This window comes from Peromyscus californicus, unplaced genomic scaffold, assembly GCF_007827085.1.
Source record: "Peromyscus californicus insignis strain IS unplaced genomic scaffold, ASM782708v3 Scaffold_20__1_contigs__length_68692818, whole genome shotgun sequence".
NCBI classification, from domain to species: Eukaryota; Metazoa; Chordata; class Mammalia; order Rodentia; family Cricetidae; genus Peromyscus; species Peromyscus californicus.
Genome location: NW_026294503.1, coordinates 42,122,173 through 42,141,117, shown reverse-complemented (window position 1 = coordinate 42,141,117; position 18,945 = coordinate 42,122,173). Strand labels below are relative to the sequence as shown.

The following is an 18,945-nucleotide window of genomic DNA, read 5'->3' as shown; positions in this document are numbered from 1 at the left end:
AGGTATAATTACATACATGTTACAGATCAGAAAACAGATGCCTAGAAGGATTGTCCTAAGTCACCGGGCCAGTAAGCAGTAGAGCTGATTTGACATCTTGAATAGCAGTGTGAGTCAAGAGACAGCTGCAAAAGCTAAATTGAAACAGTCAGTATGTGCCAATTAAGAAAAAACATTATTGTTTTGTCTGTATTGACTTTGGATAGAACTGTTAATTTAAATATAGAGTATGATATTCAACATGTTAGTGTGTCTCAGAGGGACTTTTTTGAATGTTGCGGAATGGTTATTTGGGATGTTTCTTTTGTGCTCAAAAGCTAATTAAGAGGTATATTTTTTTTTAAGTGCCAAAGCTTGTGAATCCTTGGTTGGGCTGAGTGAAACACCAGTTTGAATTGAATATCACAACACACTAATTTGTTGGTGGTTATCAGTTGGCATATTTAGTCATAATAAGCATTGTAATCATGGCTGCTTCAAATCCAGATGCAGATGATTATCAATTATTGCACAAAACAAATATCATCTTCTTAGAAAGTTCTAAGTTCCAGCTGGAAGAACCCCAAGTCTGTAGTTAGAAAAAAGTCCAGGCCACTTTGTTATTTTACTGCCTGTGAGCCCTTGGGCATGTCATTTAACCTCAACCAGTCTGAACTGAGATTTCCCTTATCAGCCAAAAGGGGACATGGTTGTTCCTCAGTGTCTGCAGGGATTAGTCTCAGGATCCGCTCAGTCATCCAGATCTGCTTACACATCTAGCATAAATAGAGTGGGTTTTTTTCTTCTGTGTAACACATACACATGTATCTGTATACTTTAAATTTACAAATACATTGTCAGTGCTGTGTAAATAATTGTTATTCTATGTTGTTTAGGGAGTATTGACAAGAAAAAAAATGTATGCCTGTGTTCAATACAGACAGTTCCCCCTGCTGCTCCCTGAATGTTCTTTGTCAGATGCTGAGGTTATGGTATTGGGGTGGGGCGCAGCTTAATGTTACCTGTTCACCAGGACTGTTTCCAGTAAGATGTTTAATAGCAAGTGCTCCCTCTTCTCAGTTCTGTAACTGCAGGAAAGGCATCGGAAGCCTGCTTTGGCTTTCCTATGTGTTTTGTGTGAGGACAGTGCAGGTAAGGAGGGTGCATACCAGGAATCTCAACCTGTACAGGTCAGAACTGCCCACGTTTGTGGGTGTGGAAATGTGTACAGCTGAAGCATTGTTTCTCATTATCTTTGTTCTTTTGTTGTTGTTGTTTTGTTTTTTGAGACAGGGTTTCTCTGGGGCTTTGTAGACCAGGCTATCCTCGAACTCACAGAGATCCGCCTGCCTCTGCCTCCTGAGTGCTGGGATTAAAGGCGTGTGCTACCACTGCCCGGCTTTTATCTTGGTTCTTTAGCAAGGCTACCCCATTAAGGAGCAGGGACTATGCAGATAATTTTGCATATAATACATTGATCCTTAAAACAAATAGATGGTGCTCTCATTTATTAAGAATTAGAGGCTGAGAGACAGACTACCCTCACGATCACAGATAGTTGTGATACAACTGTTCTTTCCTCTTGCACAAATTGTAACATGTCAGACTAAGGCATGGTTCTATTATGCCATAGACAAAATGCTGGTAGTAAAGGAATGTAATGACTGTTAAATTATATTCTTTGTGAGTGTGTACTTATCCATGTGAGTATGTGCAAACATGCATTCCAGTTGTGTCCATGTATACACATGTCCCTGTGTGTGTGCAGGCATGTAGGTTGAGGTCAGAGGTTGCCATTAGATACTGCTTTTGGTCACTTTCCATCTTACTTTTTAAGATAAGATCTTGCTGGACCTAGGCCTTGATGATTTATTTCACTGACTGGCTGGGATTCACCCTTCTCTGTCTTCTCAACCCTGAGGTTACAGATGTGTGCTGCTGTCAGCTTTTATGTGGGTGATAGAGATCAGAACTCAGGTCTTCATGTTTTACACAGCAGGCACTTTACCAACCAAGCCATCGCCTTAGTCCCCAAGAAATGATATTCTTCACTGACACATATTTAGCATTAAAGAAGGGGAGAATAGCATAACTGTCACTGCTAATGTTTAATTTTCCACCCTGACTATGTATCTTTTTAAATACATAGTGATAAAATGGCAGTATGTAGAAAGCACTTGTGGTGTGTACTGAGTATAGTGTCTGTTGCAGTAGAAAGTGCTTTTGTGATTATTTGAGTTATCAGCTGAACTAGCTACTTTTCCAAGGGATGCCATTTTTAGTTGAAAGCACAACCCACAGACCATGATTACTGAGGCTTGGGTACTGGCAGACATTTTATTAAAAGTGGATGCCTGTTATTTGAAGGAAAACAGTGACAATATTTGTTGCAGATGATAAATTTTGAGTTTTCAAGGAAACATTAAAATTTTGGAAAACTTACCCAGAGGTGTGCTTTATTGATCTCTTAGGTAGGCACTCCTCAACCAGTTAAGTTGACAGTCAGAATTTATTTACACTTTCCTAGTCTACTTGCGGCCATATTCACCTGTTTTCCTTGGCCCTTTGCTTCATTTTATTGCATGGCTAATGTTAATGTTTTACGAGTCCTTCTCCCTTAGGAGTCAAAGTTTCTCGTGACAAGAATCCCTGTGGTGATTTGTTATTTGCCTTCTTTATGTTTTTGTTTGTTGAGATAGTTTTATGTAGTTAAGGGTGAGTGCTGGGATTACAGGTGTGAATACAAAACTGGTGTTTGCATTCTTAGTACAGAACTATACACATTAAAAAAAAAAGTTCCCTAGCAATACTTATTCAAGAGGCCACTAAACTAGTGAGGCCTGACTTAGAATATTGGGAACTTAATCTTTTAAGATAAAGAGTGCCATTAATATTGAAGTGAGAGAGTGTGGTTGTAGGCAGTTAACCCTGACCTTAAGAAAGCCTTGGAGAAAGTTTAGATAGCTATGTTGCTGGGCCAGCCAAGAAACTGTTATTATAGGAATTCAGGCATGAGGTAGTCCAAGTTCTAAATTAAGGAGAATGTTTTTGCTGTAGATGATAAGGCACTTAATTTGAGGAATATTTTGAAAAACAGTTGTAGTATCTAATGCCCAATAAGGGCTTTATGTGTGTTACCTGCTACAGTCTCTGTGTTTATCCCAAACTTCAGTAACATCAGGCTTGTTTTAGCATACTATATAATAAATATATTGCTTTCAAAACCATTTTATTTGAGTACAGATTCACATTATGATTAACCTTATTTTTATTATTATTGTTATTATTTTTTAAGATTTAAGCTGGAGAGATGGCTCAGAGGTTAAGAGCACTGACTGTCCTTCCAGAGGTCCTGAGTTCAATTCCCAGCAACCACATGGTGTCTCACAGCTATCTGTAATGAGATCTGGCACCCTCTTCTGGCCTTCAGGGATATATGCAAGCAGAAGCAGAACACTGTATACATGATAAATAAATAAATCTTAAAAAAAAAAAAGATTTATTGTGAGCTGGACAGTGGTGCTGCGTGTCTTTAATCCCAGCATTCAGGGAGCCAGAGACAGGCGTATCTCTGTGAGTTCAAGGCCAGCCTGGTCTACAGAACGAGTGCCAGGACAGCCAGGACAACACAAAAAAACTCTGTCTCAAAAAATAAAACAAAACAAAATATTTATTGTGGGTTTTTTGTTTTGTTTTGTTTTAGGTATGGTGGGTGTTTGTGTGTATGTCTGTGCACCATGTGCAGGCAGTGCCAATGGAGGCCAGAAGAGGTTGTTGGATCCCTTGTAGCTAGAGTATCAGTTGTGAGCTGCCATGTGGGTACTGGGAATCAAAGTCACATTCTCTGGAAGAGCAACCAGTACTCTTAACTCATGAGCCATCTCTCCAGCCCCAAGATTAACTCTTAAAATGGAAAATTTTGTGGCATATAGTACATTCTCAGTGTCAAACCTATCAGTGCCTCCATATTATTCTGACATTTTTCATGACCCCAGTAGAGATTTGTCTTTAGCAATCGCCAGTCCATTTTTGGTTTCCAGGATTTTGGCTGCTTTCCATATTTCATGCTCTTTTGTGTCTGACTTCTTCCAGTAGTGTAATGAACAATAAGTTGCTACATGGCACACGTGGATGGACCTAATAACAGCCCTTTGTTTATGTAAGTCATACTTTATGGACTGATGTGCTGGTTACAGTTGAGAAGAGTATCGGGGAGCAGTGCATCTAGAATTTGTTTGGGTACCCACTCTATGGTTTATGTGCCTGGGAGTGAAATGACTGGGTCATGTGATAGCTCTTCATTTAACTTCCCAAGGAACTGGCATGCTGTCTTCCATAACAGCTGATCTTTTACATCCCACCAGGAATGCTCAAGGGTTTATCAATTTATTATTAATGAAGACCACACTAAGATGGGGAAGGTAAGAGAGCAATGTGTGTGGTCTTTTGAGTTTATTAGAGCTCTGTATTTCAGATTTGTCTGATGGACTTATTAAATATTTATTTACCATCACTTCAGCACTAAGAATGAAATTTAGCTCAGGGAAATATATCTAATCCACTTAAGTGGTGCACAGACTAAGAAATGAAGACCAGAGAAGTGAAGGAAGGGAAATTTAAATAGCCTATGAAGTTCCTTGAGGGCAAAGGACCTACTTATCTGTACATCTCAGCATTTAACAAAGTGATTAGCGTGCCAGGAGGTTGTTTTGGGGACTCCCAAGACATTTCAGGCCCCATGATTTGCCCAAACTCACCAGCACTGAGTGCAGTAATGCTGCAGCTTTGTAACAAGAGGATGTGGTGAATGACAGCAGCTGAAGGAAAGGGCCGGGTTCTCTTTCTCATACCGGAACAGAATCTGTCACAGTGAGTTGTGACAGCGTTGTCTACTAGGGAAGCTCAGCAGAGACTTGAGTGCTGAGGTGGATATGGTGGGGCTGTTCACATAGGGGTACCCTGACCCTAAATTTCAGACTCTCAGTAGAACAGCAAGCATCAACTGATAGAGTCAATATGACTGGTTCTGAGCTAGAACCCTGCCCAGATCTAATTTCTTAGACTCCAGCCTTCTTCAAAGTGTGGCAGTGGGACTTGCGCTGTCCTTCTGTACATAGATGCATTTCTAGACTTTGTGAAGAAAAAGAAATAAGAGTAGAGAACCAGCAGACACTGGAGCATTGAATGGACCTGGAGTTGTAATACTGTGGAGAAAATGCATAGTTTTTCTGAGTCTGTTTCCTTACTATAGAATGATGTATCACAGGGTTTTAATGAGGTAATATATTAAGACATTAAACACAAAGTTTATCATGTACTAGTCAGTAGCTTTCACTGTCTCATTTATCTCACTTGTAGCACTCTGGGTCTTATCAGGAGAGAGAGACTGCTGGAATTTGGACAGGAAGTTTGGTAAATGTAATGCAGGATTGACTTATGTTAATCAAGGTAAAATCGGAAGAATGAGACAGATAGTAGTTATCATATGCTATTAAGATTGATACATGATAAAACATATTTAGTGTAACTTGTATATGATACCACCTACTCATGAAGTAGAACACCTAAAGAGCTGGCTCCTTCAATGGCTTCCCCACTTTTCATCTCTTCAGATCAGATCTGGACATTGTTGGAGAGGGTATGTCCATAATTCTAGATTGCAGAGAATGAAGTCTCATACCAAATTGCCACAAGTTTGCCCTCCAGGATACTGGAGAATTCAAGGGGAGCTGAATCACCAGAGGTCTTCTGCTGTGTAACAGTCTACAGGGGACTCCTGGGGAAGCTTCCAGCTGTTGGCTGCCCTGTATTAAAGGAGCTAGAAGGAAGGGGAACTTCTTTTCCTATAGGAGTAGCTAGGACCTGGAAGCAAGACCTTTTCCTCCTAAAGTGTCTCTGCTATGCCCTCTACTGACAAAATTCCACATTATGCATGTTTGAAAAGCAAAACTAAAGGGCCTAGGCAAAAAGGCAGTTTGGAGATAGAATCTTTGCAGATGCATAGAATGAGTATTTAATTCCATATCCTTAGAACTAAAGAAGATGGTAAATGGATGGAATTCCAAGGAACCTTTAAAAAATGCAAAGAAGTTGGATCCTTATGTGGTGTAGAGCGCTCTACTTAGGGTGGAGCCAAGACCTAGACATGAGGAGGTGAGACCTTAGAGCCATCAGAGAAATCTACGGTGAATCTTTATGACCCTGGGGTTGGCCCTGGATTCTTGGGCATGACACTAAAAGCACAGAATAAAGACAAAAGAAACCAATATGTTTGATTTTATGAAAATGAAAAGCTTTAGATGGGTTTGGCATCTCCTGCCTATAAATGTAAAGGAGGCTGAAGCGGATTGTCGTGAGTCACATGACTACATAGCAAGATCCTATCCCCAAAAGCAAAATAAAAATCCAGAGAAGATTTAAACACTTTTATGCATCAGAGGATACTAATAACAGAATGAAAGGCAACTTACTGACAGAAAAAAATATTTGCAGACGGGTGGTGGTGGTGGTGGTGCCCTCGGAGGCAGAGGCAGGTGGATCTCTGAGTTTGATGCCAGTCTCTAGCCTATAGAGTTAGTTCCAGGACAGCCAAGGCTACAGGGAGAAAACCCGTCCTGTAAAACAAAAAAAACAACAAAATTAAAAAAAAAAAAAAAAAAGGGAAAAAAGAAGAAGATGGTATTGGTAAACACAAGATGAACAATAGTACCTAGTAACAAAATAATCTTCAACAGCTCAATTGAGCAAAATAATTTAATAGGCTGTCAGGATAGTTCTGTAAACATATGTAAATGACCAATAAGAACATGAAAAGATGCTCAATTCACTGATCATAAGAAAAAGAAGCCGGACGGTGGTGGCGCACGCCTTTAATCCCAGCACTCGGGAGGCAGAGCCAGGCGGATCTCTGTGAGTTCGAGGCCAGCCTGGGCTACCAAGTGAGTTCCAGGAAAGGCGCAAAAGCTACACAGAGAAACCCTGTCTCGAAAAACAAAAAAAAAAAAAAAAAAGAAAAAGAAAAAGAAAGTTAAAGGTATCGTTAGATGCTACTTCATACCCACAGGATAGCTGTTCATAGAGGGGAAAAAAAGGGACAAAATAAGCAAGTGTCTGTAAGGAATGGGAGAAATGAGAACCCTTGTGTATTATTGCTAATAGAAATGTAAGATGGATAGTACAGCTGCTATGGAAAGTAGGTAGCATGGTGGTGACTCAAAAATTTAGGAGCACCACTCCTGGATGTAAACCCAGTTGAGCCGGAGTCAGGTAGTGAGCAGGTGCTTGTCTGCTTAGATGCTTCGCAGCTTCACTACAGTGGTCAAAGGTAAAAGCAGCCCAAGTGTCCAAGATAGTGAAATATGTTTCCATATGCAGCACAGTGTTACTGAGACGTAAAGAGAAGGGGGTTTGACACATGCTACAATATAGATAAACTTCAAAGCAACTGTGATAGTGAAATAAGCTACCCACAAAGAGACAGATGCCATGATTCCATTCGTAAAGTATCTGAATAGTTAGCTCTATTATGACCCATTGTAGAGTGGTATTTGCCAAGGCATATAGAATGGAGAGTTAGTGTTTAATGTACACAGTTTCAATTGGGGAACACAGAAAGTTCTAGAGATAGGCGATTGTAAAAATGGTAAATTTTGTATATAACAAATCACAACTTTTTGTTTGTTCATTTTTCAAGACAGGGTTTCCCTGTTCCCCTGGCTGTCCTGGAACTTGCTCTGTAGATTTTGAACTGTAGGCTGGCCTCGAACTCAGAGATTCACCTACTTCTGCCTTCCAAGTGCTGCAATTAAAGTTGTGCACCACCACTGCCTGACTTAAACCACAACATTTTAAGAAAGAAAAACAAAAACAAAAACCAAAAAACCAACTAAAAAACCTTTCCCTAGGTTGAATATCCTTTACCCAAAAATGCTCAGGATTTAAGATGGTGGTGATGATGATGATTGTGTTTTGGAATGTTTGCGTGTTTGTAATGAGGTTTGGGAAATGAGACTCATCTACATATAAAATTCATGTATTTTATGTACCCTTCACATATATAATCTGAAGGTGATTTTATGTTGCATTGTAAATAATTTTGCATGTGAAACAAAGTTTCATGGTTTGGCATTCTACATTAAGGCATCATGGTGATGATGTAAGGTGTTCAGACTAGGTGTCCTGTCTATACTATGAGCATGAACCTTAGAACTGGAAGAGGTAAACTAAGGAATTTTGTTTCTTTTTACTCCAAAATAGTACTCTGTTTTCATGAACAAATTTTAGTTAAATAATAAAAACAAGGACACAATAAAGTAAAAAACCCAGGGGATGGATGGCAGCAGCATGTCCTACCTAGTTAGGAAGGACATTCATTATAAAAGGCAAAGTTGCTTTGCGGTTAGAGGTAACCGCATTTGTTTCCTCCTCAGATACAGGGATTGAAGAGACAGAGCCTTGTTGTGTAAATCAGGCAGACGTCAAATTACATATCTCCAGCCTTCTCCTTTGGAGAGCTGGGATTACAGGTGTGCACCATGATGCCTAGCTAAGATTTGTTTCTTTCTTCTCTCTCTCTCTCTCTCTCTCTCATTCATTGTTTTTTGTTTTGTTGTTTTGTTTTGTTTTTCGAGACAGGGTTTCTCCTTGTAGTCCTGGTTGTCCTGGAACTTACTCTGTAGACCAGGCTGACCTCGACCTCAGAGATCTGCCTGCCTGTGCTTCCTGAGCACTGGGATTAAAGGCATGTGCCACCACCGCCCTCTATTATTCATTTATTTTAGTTTTGCTTTTCCAGAAAGGGTCTTAAGCTGGCCTTGAACTTTCTATGGAGCTAAAGCTTGTCTTGAGCTCCTGATCCTCCTGCCTCCACCCCTGTAGTACTTGGGTTACAGACATGAGCTGTCACTCCTGACTTTCATTATTTTTTAAAACAGTTTATTCCCTACTCCCAGGTCCATTCCTGAGCAGGCTTTGCTGTGTCACCCAGGTTTTCCTTGTACGTCACTCCTCAATTCAACATCACTTTTTTTTTTTTTAAATCAACTTTTTAACATCTTCTGTGAGACTGGGTGGTCATTTGACACATATTTCTGAGGAACTGATATTAGAGAAAGCTAAGAAAACAGTTGTTTGAAGACGTGGTAAGTTGTGGAGTGCATGTTCACTTGTCATATAATTTCTCTTTTGAGTCATTCTTCAGCTGTAGAAACTGCAACAGGGAGGCCATTCTTTTGAGCATCTCTTGTGTTAAATTCTGTACCAGGTAAGCTTGTCCTGTGTTACCTAGCCATCACTGCTGTGCGAGGTAGACATTCTTTCTTACATCATTGAGAAACTGACGTGTGGTTCCTTGCTAGCATCAGGCAGTTAGAAAGCAATATATCCAGTATTTGAAAATGTATCTTCCTGACTCCCAAAGCCCACACCTTCCCTGATGCATGGAGACAGGAGTTGGATATGTAAGGTCAATGGTCAGGAGGATTTGAGAGCAGAGAATTCTGATTTCCCTTTTACTTGGCACTGTCTGTTTGAAAGACAGAATAGAGAACATTTCTCAAACTCTTTGCGTACTCATCTCTAAAGAGAGGGGTTGATTCATATTTTAGATCTCATGACTTACTGAAAAGATGAGCTATGAGGAACCAATACAGTCTCCTTTCAGGTTTGGTATAAGATGCATTTCAACCATGGGTATTTCTTTCTTTTCTTTTCTTCTTTCTTTTTTTTTTTCTTTTCTTTTCTTTTCTGAGACAGAGTTTATCTGTGCAGTTTTGGTGCCTGTCCTGGATCTCGCTCTGTAGACCAGGCTGGCCTCGAACTCACAGAGATCCAACTGGCTCTGCCTCCCGAGTGCCGGGCAGTGGTGGTAGTAGTGCATGTCTTTTTTTTTTTAAAGATTATATATATATACACACACACACACACACACACACACACACACACACACACACACACACACACACACACACACACACTGTGTTCTGCCTACATGTGTATGTAGATACCAGAAGAGGGCACCAGATCTTCTTATAGATGGTTGTGAGCCACCACATGGTTGCTGGGAATTGAACTCAGGACCTCTGGAAGAGCAGTCAGTGTTCTTAACCTCTGAGCCATCTCCCTAGCCAGGGGTATTTCTAATTAAAGCAAACAAGTAATAAAATCAGCAAGATCAGGGTGTGTGTAAGTGTAACAAAGAACTGTCATCCATTGTGACCAGGAGCTGCAGTGAGCTGTATTTTGTAATGTCAAGAAAGCTCATAATGTAATGGCTTTAGCAGTTAGCAATTGAACGTTGAACTGGGAGCATTGCTAGACCTCCCAGGTCTACACCCTTAGAGCCTTCATCTCATCTCTAAGTACTTTGAACCCTGTGGTTTGGAAGCAGAGTGCTACCATGATTGCTTAGCAGCCTCTCTTCTTGAGTTAGAGGTGTTTGTTGCTGGGATTCATGTGCAGCTTAGGCTCATGTTCAGTGCCTATGGTATTTACTTCTTTCTCTGTTTAAACTAGAGTCAATACTTGAAAACGACCAACTTGCAGTGAACAAGGTAATGAAATATCCCAAAGAATTGCCCCCAGTCCATGTGGCAAAAATCATTTCTCCTTCCATTGTTCCAAATGTATGCAAGTCAATAAATTCATTTCAAACAGAGATTAAGTCATGGGACAGTCAGAGTTTGTGGTTGGTAGAGAAGAGGTCAGTTCCTACCTTCCTTTGCTTCCTTTCTTCTCCTGAGGCACAGATTTATTTTATTCATAGTATCCTTCCTCTTCCATTTTGTGAAATTGGTTTGATTTTGTTAGATACAAAAATAAAAAGCAGTGATGTTAAACTGTGTCCATTTGTGCCTCTCCTGGGAGGGGCCAGTAAGGAAATTGCTGACACGACCACTCCATTATTTGGGAAAGTTTTGTTGTAGATATGAGAGAGGGAGGGAGGAAGAAGTGGGGAGGAAGGAGGAAGGAAGAGCTAGAGGCCTCTGGAAGAGTCCAGAGAAGAGAGTAAGGGAATCAGACTGGACATGGCCAGTGCTAAGGAAATGGGAGAGCAGAGGAGACTAGTGGGTATAGCCAGAGATAGAGAGTAAGAGAGAGAGAGTGCAGGATAGTAGAGAGAGAAAGAGAGAGAGTGCAGGATAGTAGAGAGAGAATAAGAGAGAGAGTGCAGGATAGTAGAGAGAGAATAAGAGAGAGAGAGTGCAGGATAGTAGAGAGAGTAAGAGAGAGAGAGTGCAGGATAGTAGAGAGAGTAAGAGAGAGAGAGAGTGCAGGATAGTAGAGAGAGAATAAGAGAGAGAGTGCAGGATAGTAGAGAGAGAATAAGAGAGAGAGTGCAGGATAGTAGAGAGAGAATAAGAGAGAGAGAGTGCAGGATAGTAGAGAGAGAGTAAGAGAGAGAGTGCAGGATAGTAGAGAGAGAATAAGAGAGAGAGTGCAGGATAGTAGAGAGAGAGTAAGAGAGAGAGAGTGCAGGATAGTAGAGAGAGAATAAGAGAGAGAGTGCAGGATAGTAGAGAGAGAGAATAAGAGAGAGAGTGCAGGAGAGTAGAGAGAGAGTAAGAGAGAGAGTGCAGGATAGTAGAGAGAGAATAAGAGAGAGAGTGCAGGATAGTAGAGAGAGAGAATAAGAGAGAGAGAGTGCAGGATAGTAGAGAGAGAATAAGAGAGAGAGTGCAGGATAGTAGAGAGAGAGAATAAGAGAGAGAGTGCAGGATAGTAGAGACAGAGAATAAGAGAGAGAGAGTGCAGGATAGTAGAGAGAGAATAAGAGAGAGAGAGAGAGTGCAGGATAGTAGAGAGAGAATAAGAGAGAGAGTGCAGGATAGTAGAGAGAGAATAAGAGAGAGTGCAGGATAGTAGAGAGAGAATAAGAGAGAGAGTGCAGGATAGTAGAGAGAGAGAATAAGAGAGAGTGCAGGATAGTAGAGACAGAATAAGAGAGAGAGAGTGCAGGATAGTAGAGAGAGAATAAGAGAGAGAGAGAGTGCAGGATAGTAGAGAGAGAATAAGAGAGAGAGTGCAGGATAGTAGAGAGAGAGAATAAGAGAGAGTGCAGGATAGTAGAGAGAATAAGAGAGAGAGTGCAGGATAGTAGAGAGAGAGAATAAGAGAGAGTGCAGGATAGTAGAGAGAATAAGAGAGAGAGTGCAGGATAGTAGAGAGAGAATAAGAGAGAGAGAGAGTGCAGGATAGTAGAGAGAGAATAAGAGAGAGTGAGTGCAGGATAGTAGAGAGAGAATAAGAGAGAGTGAGTGCAGGATAGTAGAGAGAGAATAAGAGAGAGAGTGCAGGATAGTAGAGAGAGAATAGGAGAGAGAGAGTGCAGGATAGTAGAGAGAGAATAAGAGAGAGAGAGTGCAGGATAGTAGAGAGAGAATAAGAGAGAGAGAGTGCAGGATAGTAGAGAGAATAAGAGAGAGAGTGCAGGATAGTAGAGAGAGAATAAGAGAGAGAGAGTGCAGGATAGTAGAGAGAGAATAAGAGAGAGAGAGTGCAGGATAGTAGAGAGAGTAAGAGAGAGAGAGAGTGCAGGATAGTAGAGAGAGAGTAAGAGAGAGAGTGCAGGATAGTAGAGAGAGAGAATAAGAGAGTGAGTGCAGGATAGTAGAGAGAGTAAGAGAGAGAGAGTGCAGGATAGTAGAGAGAGAGTAAGAGAGAGTGCAGGATAGTAGAGAGAGAATAAGAGAGAGAGAGTGCAGGATAGTAGAGAGAGAATAAGAGAGAGAGTGCAGGATAGTAGAGAGAGAATAAGAGAGAGAGAGAGTGCAGGATAGTAGAGACAGAATAAGAGAGAGAGTGCAGGATAGTAGAGAGAGAGAATAAGAGAGAGAGTGCAGGATAGTAGAGAGAGAATAAGAGAGAGAGAGTGCAGGATAGTAGAGAGAGAATAAGAGAGAGAGTGCAGGATAGTAGAGAGAGAATAAGAGAGAGAGAGAGTAAGAGAGAGTGTGCAGGATAGTAGAGAGAGAATAAGAGAGAGTGTGCAGGATAGTAGAGAGAGAGTAAGAGAGAGTGCAGGATAGTAGAGAGAGAATAAGAGAGAGAGAGTGCAGGATAGTAGAGAGAGAGTAAGAGAGAGAGAGTGCAGGATAGTAGAGAGAGAATAAGAGAGAGAGAGAGAGAGTGCAGGATAGTAGAGAATAGGGGATTATAAGGACGGGGAGTAGCTGTTGGGAGGGAAGGGACAGGGTAGCTGAGTGGGGGCTTTGAAATGTGTAACAACTACTTGTGATTAGGGACTGAGAGAGCTTTGGAATAGGCTTTGGTATGCAGCCACAGGTATATGTCAGGGGAACCATGCATCCCTTCTAGCAGTAAGGGAAATGACTCCTTTTGGTAGCTGGGAACCAGTTTCACAAGTTCCTGAGGAATGCTAGCTTTTCTCTAACCACTAGAAATCCTCCTATAGTCCAGTGTGTGCTCATTTCTGGATATCTGGACAACTTGAGCCCTTAACAGTGGGATAGTTCTTGAACTTTTTTCATTGATTAGCTTATTTCATCGTATATTATTTCTGCTTCTATTCCCAGCCAGCCTTCATTAGTGATACTGGCCAGGATGACATGCTTTCATGATAAAGCTTTAGATTGGTACAGCATGATATGTACATAAGGCAGGAGGATGGCCAGTGTGGTGTCCCCCTAGGCTCCTGGGAGACTTCGCTTTAGTGCTGTATGGACTGCTGTTTGGGGTCTGCCTCACAACTGTAATTGTGAACCAGAAGCAGGACCTTTGATGCTCAGCATCGGTGAGTGTTCTCAGCACCCCTAGTTGTACTTACAGTTGTTCTACCTACCTCCCATGCAGTGTTCTTAACAAAGCTGGTGGTTTTATGTATTTGCTGGTGTTTTTGTACATATATTAGCTAATTCAGAGATGACACTGATAATTTTCACAAAGCAGTTTTTAAAGAGTGGCTTTAAAGATTACTGTGTCAAGAACAGAGTATGGTAGAGCTCTTGCTTGGCATGCATGGGGCCCTAGGGGCAGAAACTGACCACTACTGCAAAAAAACATACTGTTGTCGTTCAGCATGCACCAGTCTGTCAGATTGATTGATTGATTGTTCTAATAAAAAACTAGGGGTATTAGGCTATTGTGCCCCTCCCTCTTTCAAAAAAAGCCCTGTGGTTCTAAACAGCTCTACCCACGTTACCTTGTAATCATCAGGACTGCACCGTCAGAACCAAGGACACTGGTGCCTGGATTGTCACACAGCTGTTGCCAGGTTCGTTCTTGCTCCATAGGGAAGGTTCTTCTGCTCAGCTGGATCTTCCATACATAGGTGTGTCAGGGAAGGTAGGGAAGCAGGTAACATTTGTCTTGCTGTGTCACTTCACAGTGTCCACCAGCACACTCAGCATCCATTGTGGTTTTGCTCTACTTGGCAGTTACTTAGGGACCTTTTGTTGCCTTTTCACATGTCCACACAGGTTTAATTGCTGACCTCTGTAGCTAAGAAACATTTCTGTGGTAGTGATTCTCCTCCACCTCCTCCTTTTTTTTTTTTTTTTTTTTGAGACAGGGTTTCTCTGTGTAACAGTCCTAGCTGTCTTAAAGTTCGATTTGTAGACCAGGCTGGCCTTGAATTCACAGAGATCTGCCTGCCTCTGCCTTCCAAGTGCTGGGATTAAAGGCATGTGCCACCACCACCTGGCATGGTTATACTTCTTATATGTGTATATATTTAATTAATTAGTTAACTTATTATGGGTTTTTGAGACAGAATCTCATGTATCCCGGACTGGCTTGGGTCACTGTCACCAAGGATGGACTTGAATTCTTGGTCCTCCTGCCCCATTTCATCAGTGCTGGCGTTATATAGGTTCATGTGACCATGCCCTGCTTTTATATACCTAGTTTCTATCTAAGCTTTTAACTTTCTTTATAATTCCACCCCTTGTTGGTTTGTACTGATTAAAAACTCAACATTGGGCCAGTAAGATATCTTAAGTGCAATGAAGTGCATGCCCTGCCAGCCAGATTATATGCTTTTAGATCATTCTTAGAGATTTTCCTTGATTTTTAAATGTGCACATAGGATGTTGAGGGAAACTGAAGTTCCTCTTAGGTTTGTACTGTGACTGACAACACTGACAATCTGCACACATGCTTCCTGAGCACATGTACTGGTGATTCTCTAGAGTAGAGAGAATGATGAGGTTCTACTAGGTAATTTTGTCCCATTGCCTGCCAGTGGCCTCTGCATACTTATTTCCTACCTCAGGCATGATGATCCCTGTTTGTGCATCTTCTTGACAGTTGTAATAGTCTCATTTTACTTCTTGTTGCATGCATGAATGGGAAGTGGTGTCTCAACTCTAAAAGGATGCCCACAGGCTGTGTGGTTAGTAAACACAGAGTATAACCAAGAGGAATTTCAGTATTCATCAGCAAGAAAGTAGGATGGTAATACCTGTTGGCGTTTATAAGGATACAGTACTAATAGAGCAGTATTCAGAATGAGTGGAATTAGTGCTGTGGAAATGAGTCTCACAGTATTAAGCAAGTTGTTAGAAAATACATACCGCAAAGATCCATATTTAGAAAATCCAAAGCCATAAGAAGTTAATGCAGAGAGATGGGCATCTATACAGTAAAATTGAAAAGGAAAGCCATACTTTTTCATTTAGTTTGGAGTACTCTGAGGCATGGCTCTCGAACTCCCAGAAGAGTTCCCAGTAACCTTGGCCTTGTTGTACAACGGACAGTGATGTTGTTCAGTCTTTGCTTCTGGTGTTTTTGACGATACTGGCTTCCAGGATCATGATCTCTCTCTCTCTCTCTTTTTTTTTTACAGAGTTTTCTGTGTTGTGGATTTCTAGGATGTCAGGACACAGGATGTATATGTTGTTTGGAGGGGGAGTGGGTCTTTGTTAGTAAGCACTTGGACTTTTTGACTACTTTTTTTATTTTATTTAAATAACTTTTTTTTTGTTGTTGATTTTACTTACTGACCTCAGTTTCCCCTCCCCCTTCCCATCTACCCTGCTCCCCATCCACTCCTCCTCCAGCTTCATTCAGAAAGGGGCAGGCCTCCCATGGGCTTGAACATAGCATGGCACATCAAGTTGAGGCAGGACTGAACTCCTTCCTTTGTGTCAATGCTGGGTGAGGTAATCCAGCATGGGGAACAGGTTTCCAGAAGCCAACTAAGCTCCAGGGACAGGTCCTGATCTCACTTCTAGGAGCCTTACAAAGAGACTAAGCTATGCAGCTTTGACTACTTTCTTAGTCATATAACCTCTTTGAGAAATTGTTAAAGGGTAATATGGAATGGTCCTTGAGATGAGAACCTGCAGAATGGGTAGAACAGGTCCCTGGAGTACTGGGTTCTGCAGGCTAAGTCAGCAGTTCTCCCAAAGATAGGAAGTACGTACACCCTGACACATTCCTGTGTCATCTCCTCTTTACTTTGTTCTCTTCTCCCCATCCTGGAGTTATACTGCAGAGACTGCCCATTTTCTGAGTGCTTTCTTTGTCGTCATCACTGTTAGGGAATGGTGTGGAGATAAATCTGCGGATCCAGAACAAGTAAAGTGTGTGTGGACTTCAGGAGCCATGTTCTCTGTCCTCTCCTATCTTGTCGTCTTCTGTCCTACCCTGCCGTATCCTGCCCTGCCCCCTTCTCTCTCCCCTTTTATGAGTAATCTAAGTTATATATCTCTCCTGTAATTGCTAGTGTGAGGGAGAGGCAACATTGCTTTTAACTGTTACTGTTTTTGTTTTCTCATCTTTTAATTTTAAAAATGTATGTGTGTAGACATGTACATACATTTTGTATGTACAAATAAATACACGCCACAGTGCATGTGTGGAGGTCAGAGGACAACTTCCGGGAGTCAGGTCTCGCCTCCTATGCTGTGGGTCTGAACTCAGGTCTTCAGGCTTGGTGGCAGGCACCCTTACCAACTGAGCCATCTTGCTGGCCCCTAACTATTATTATTTTAAAGTAAGAGATTGACTGAGGTGTTCCTACACTATTAATTTCACCTTTTCAAAGGATTGGTGTATTTTTACCAGTATAATGACTGAGCTGTACATCTATCACCAATACCCAATTCTGAGCAGTTTCATCACCCCCAAATAAAGCCTATTAGTGTTATTGCTCATTTGTACCCTGTTGCCTCTGAAACCATTCATCTATTTTCTGTTACTGTGGATTTGTCAGGTTTGGACCTTTCCTGTAACTAGAATGGTGACATTTGTGGCCATTTTCTCTTTGGTCTTTTTTCACTTACTGTGCTGTTTTCGAGATTCATCCACACTTAGTATCTCATTTCTTTAATTATTCTGTTGTTCACTGTTTTGCTCTCTGGGTCCATTGGAATTAAGCTGCTCTGAACACTTATGTCCCAGTCTGATTGGACATGTGTTTTTGTTTCCTTGTCTGTATTCCCTGTTACGGAATTTCTGAGTCCTGCGGTAACAGCTTGTTTAACTTTTTCTTATTTTTTCGTGTGTGTGTGTGTGTGTGTGTGTGTGTGTGTGTATCTGTTTGTGTGTCTGTCTGTCTGTGGTGAGTATGTATATGTGAGTGCAGGGGCCCACAGGTGCTACAGGTATCATCAAAGCTGGAGTTATAGGCAGTTATAAACTTCTGACTTAGGTGCTGGGAATGAAGCTCAGGTCCTTTACAAGAGCAGTCTGTGTTCGTAACCACAGAGTCATCTCTCCATCTCTCTAGCCTGTGTTTAACCTTTTGGGGGACTACAAGTTATAAGATGACTTGCTACTTTTCATTTTCACCAGTGTTGTACAGAATCTTGATTGTCTTCCATCCTCATGTTGTCAAGTCTTGATTGGAACTACCCCACAGTGTGTTGTCTATGGTTGGGCTGTGTCAGTGGCTCATGAGACTGAGCCTCCTTGCATGTACTTTTCTTACCTGCTATCTGCATATCTTTAGGAGAACTGACTGTTCAAACTCTTATTTATTTTTAAAGTTATTTTTTCTTTCATTGTTGAGTTGTAAGAGTGCTGTCTATACTTTGTACACTTTTCCTTTGCAACTGTAACTTTCAAATGTTCTCCATTGTGTAGATTACCTTTTTTCCTGGTGGTCTTTGAAGGACAAATGTTGTAACTTTTAATGGTATTTAATTGGCCTCACTTTCTGATCTTACATGCTTTTGGTGGTGTAGTGGAGAAAGTGCTGTTTATCCAAAGGTACTGAAGATTTCCTTTTTAAGTTTCAGTTTCAGGCCAATCTATCTGGAGTTAATTTAATACATAGCACAGAGCTTTAATTTCTTTGGCATGGGGCCTATCCAATCGTCTTATCAAAGTTTTTCTTAAAAAGACTAGTCTTCCTGCCTTTGGCTTTCTTGGCATCCTTTAAAAACATTAATTGGTTATAATTGTGAGGCTTTTTTTTTATTTGCTCAATTCTCAGTTATACTTTATTGACTATATATCTAGTTTTCATCCCATCCAAAGGCTTTTATTTAAATAAATATAAAAGGACTGGGGACATAGCTAAGAGGTAGAGTGTGTGTCTAGTACATCTAAGGCCCAGGATTAACTTCCCAGCAGCACACACATACACACAAAGAAATGGATGCAGGGAGAGGATAGTTCATCCTTAGGCAGAAACAGACATGCCAGTGTCCCATTGTCCTGATTGTTAGAGCTTTGTAGTCAACTTCGAGATCCTGCTCTTCAGCTCTTTTCTTTCAAGATTTTTGTTTTTTGATATCTATAATTTTTTAAGGCAGTAGTCTCTAATGATGACTAGTGGTTGTTGTTTTGTTTTGTCTTGAGACTACAGATATTTAAGTGTCCAACAGAAATTTAGGTACAGAAAATAACTTAGATTAGAATTCTTAGCTTGTATAAAACCAATTCTATCTCTTTGCTTCAATATTGTTTTAGGTATCTACCATGTGTTAGTCATTGTGCTAAATCTTGGGAGAGAACAGAGCGTGATGGACAAGATACAGTGGTCCTGTATAAGCTTAAGTT

General features: G+C 41.0%; 1 protein-coding gene across 32 annotated transcripts in view; it reads left to right on the top strand.

Moving 5' to 3' along the window:
* Rbfox2 (RNA binding fox-1 homolog 2) overlaps positions 1-18,945 on the top strand; it is a 254,710-nt gene that overhangs the window by 67,610 nt on the left and 168,155 nt on the right. The window lies entirely within an intron of this gene.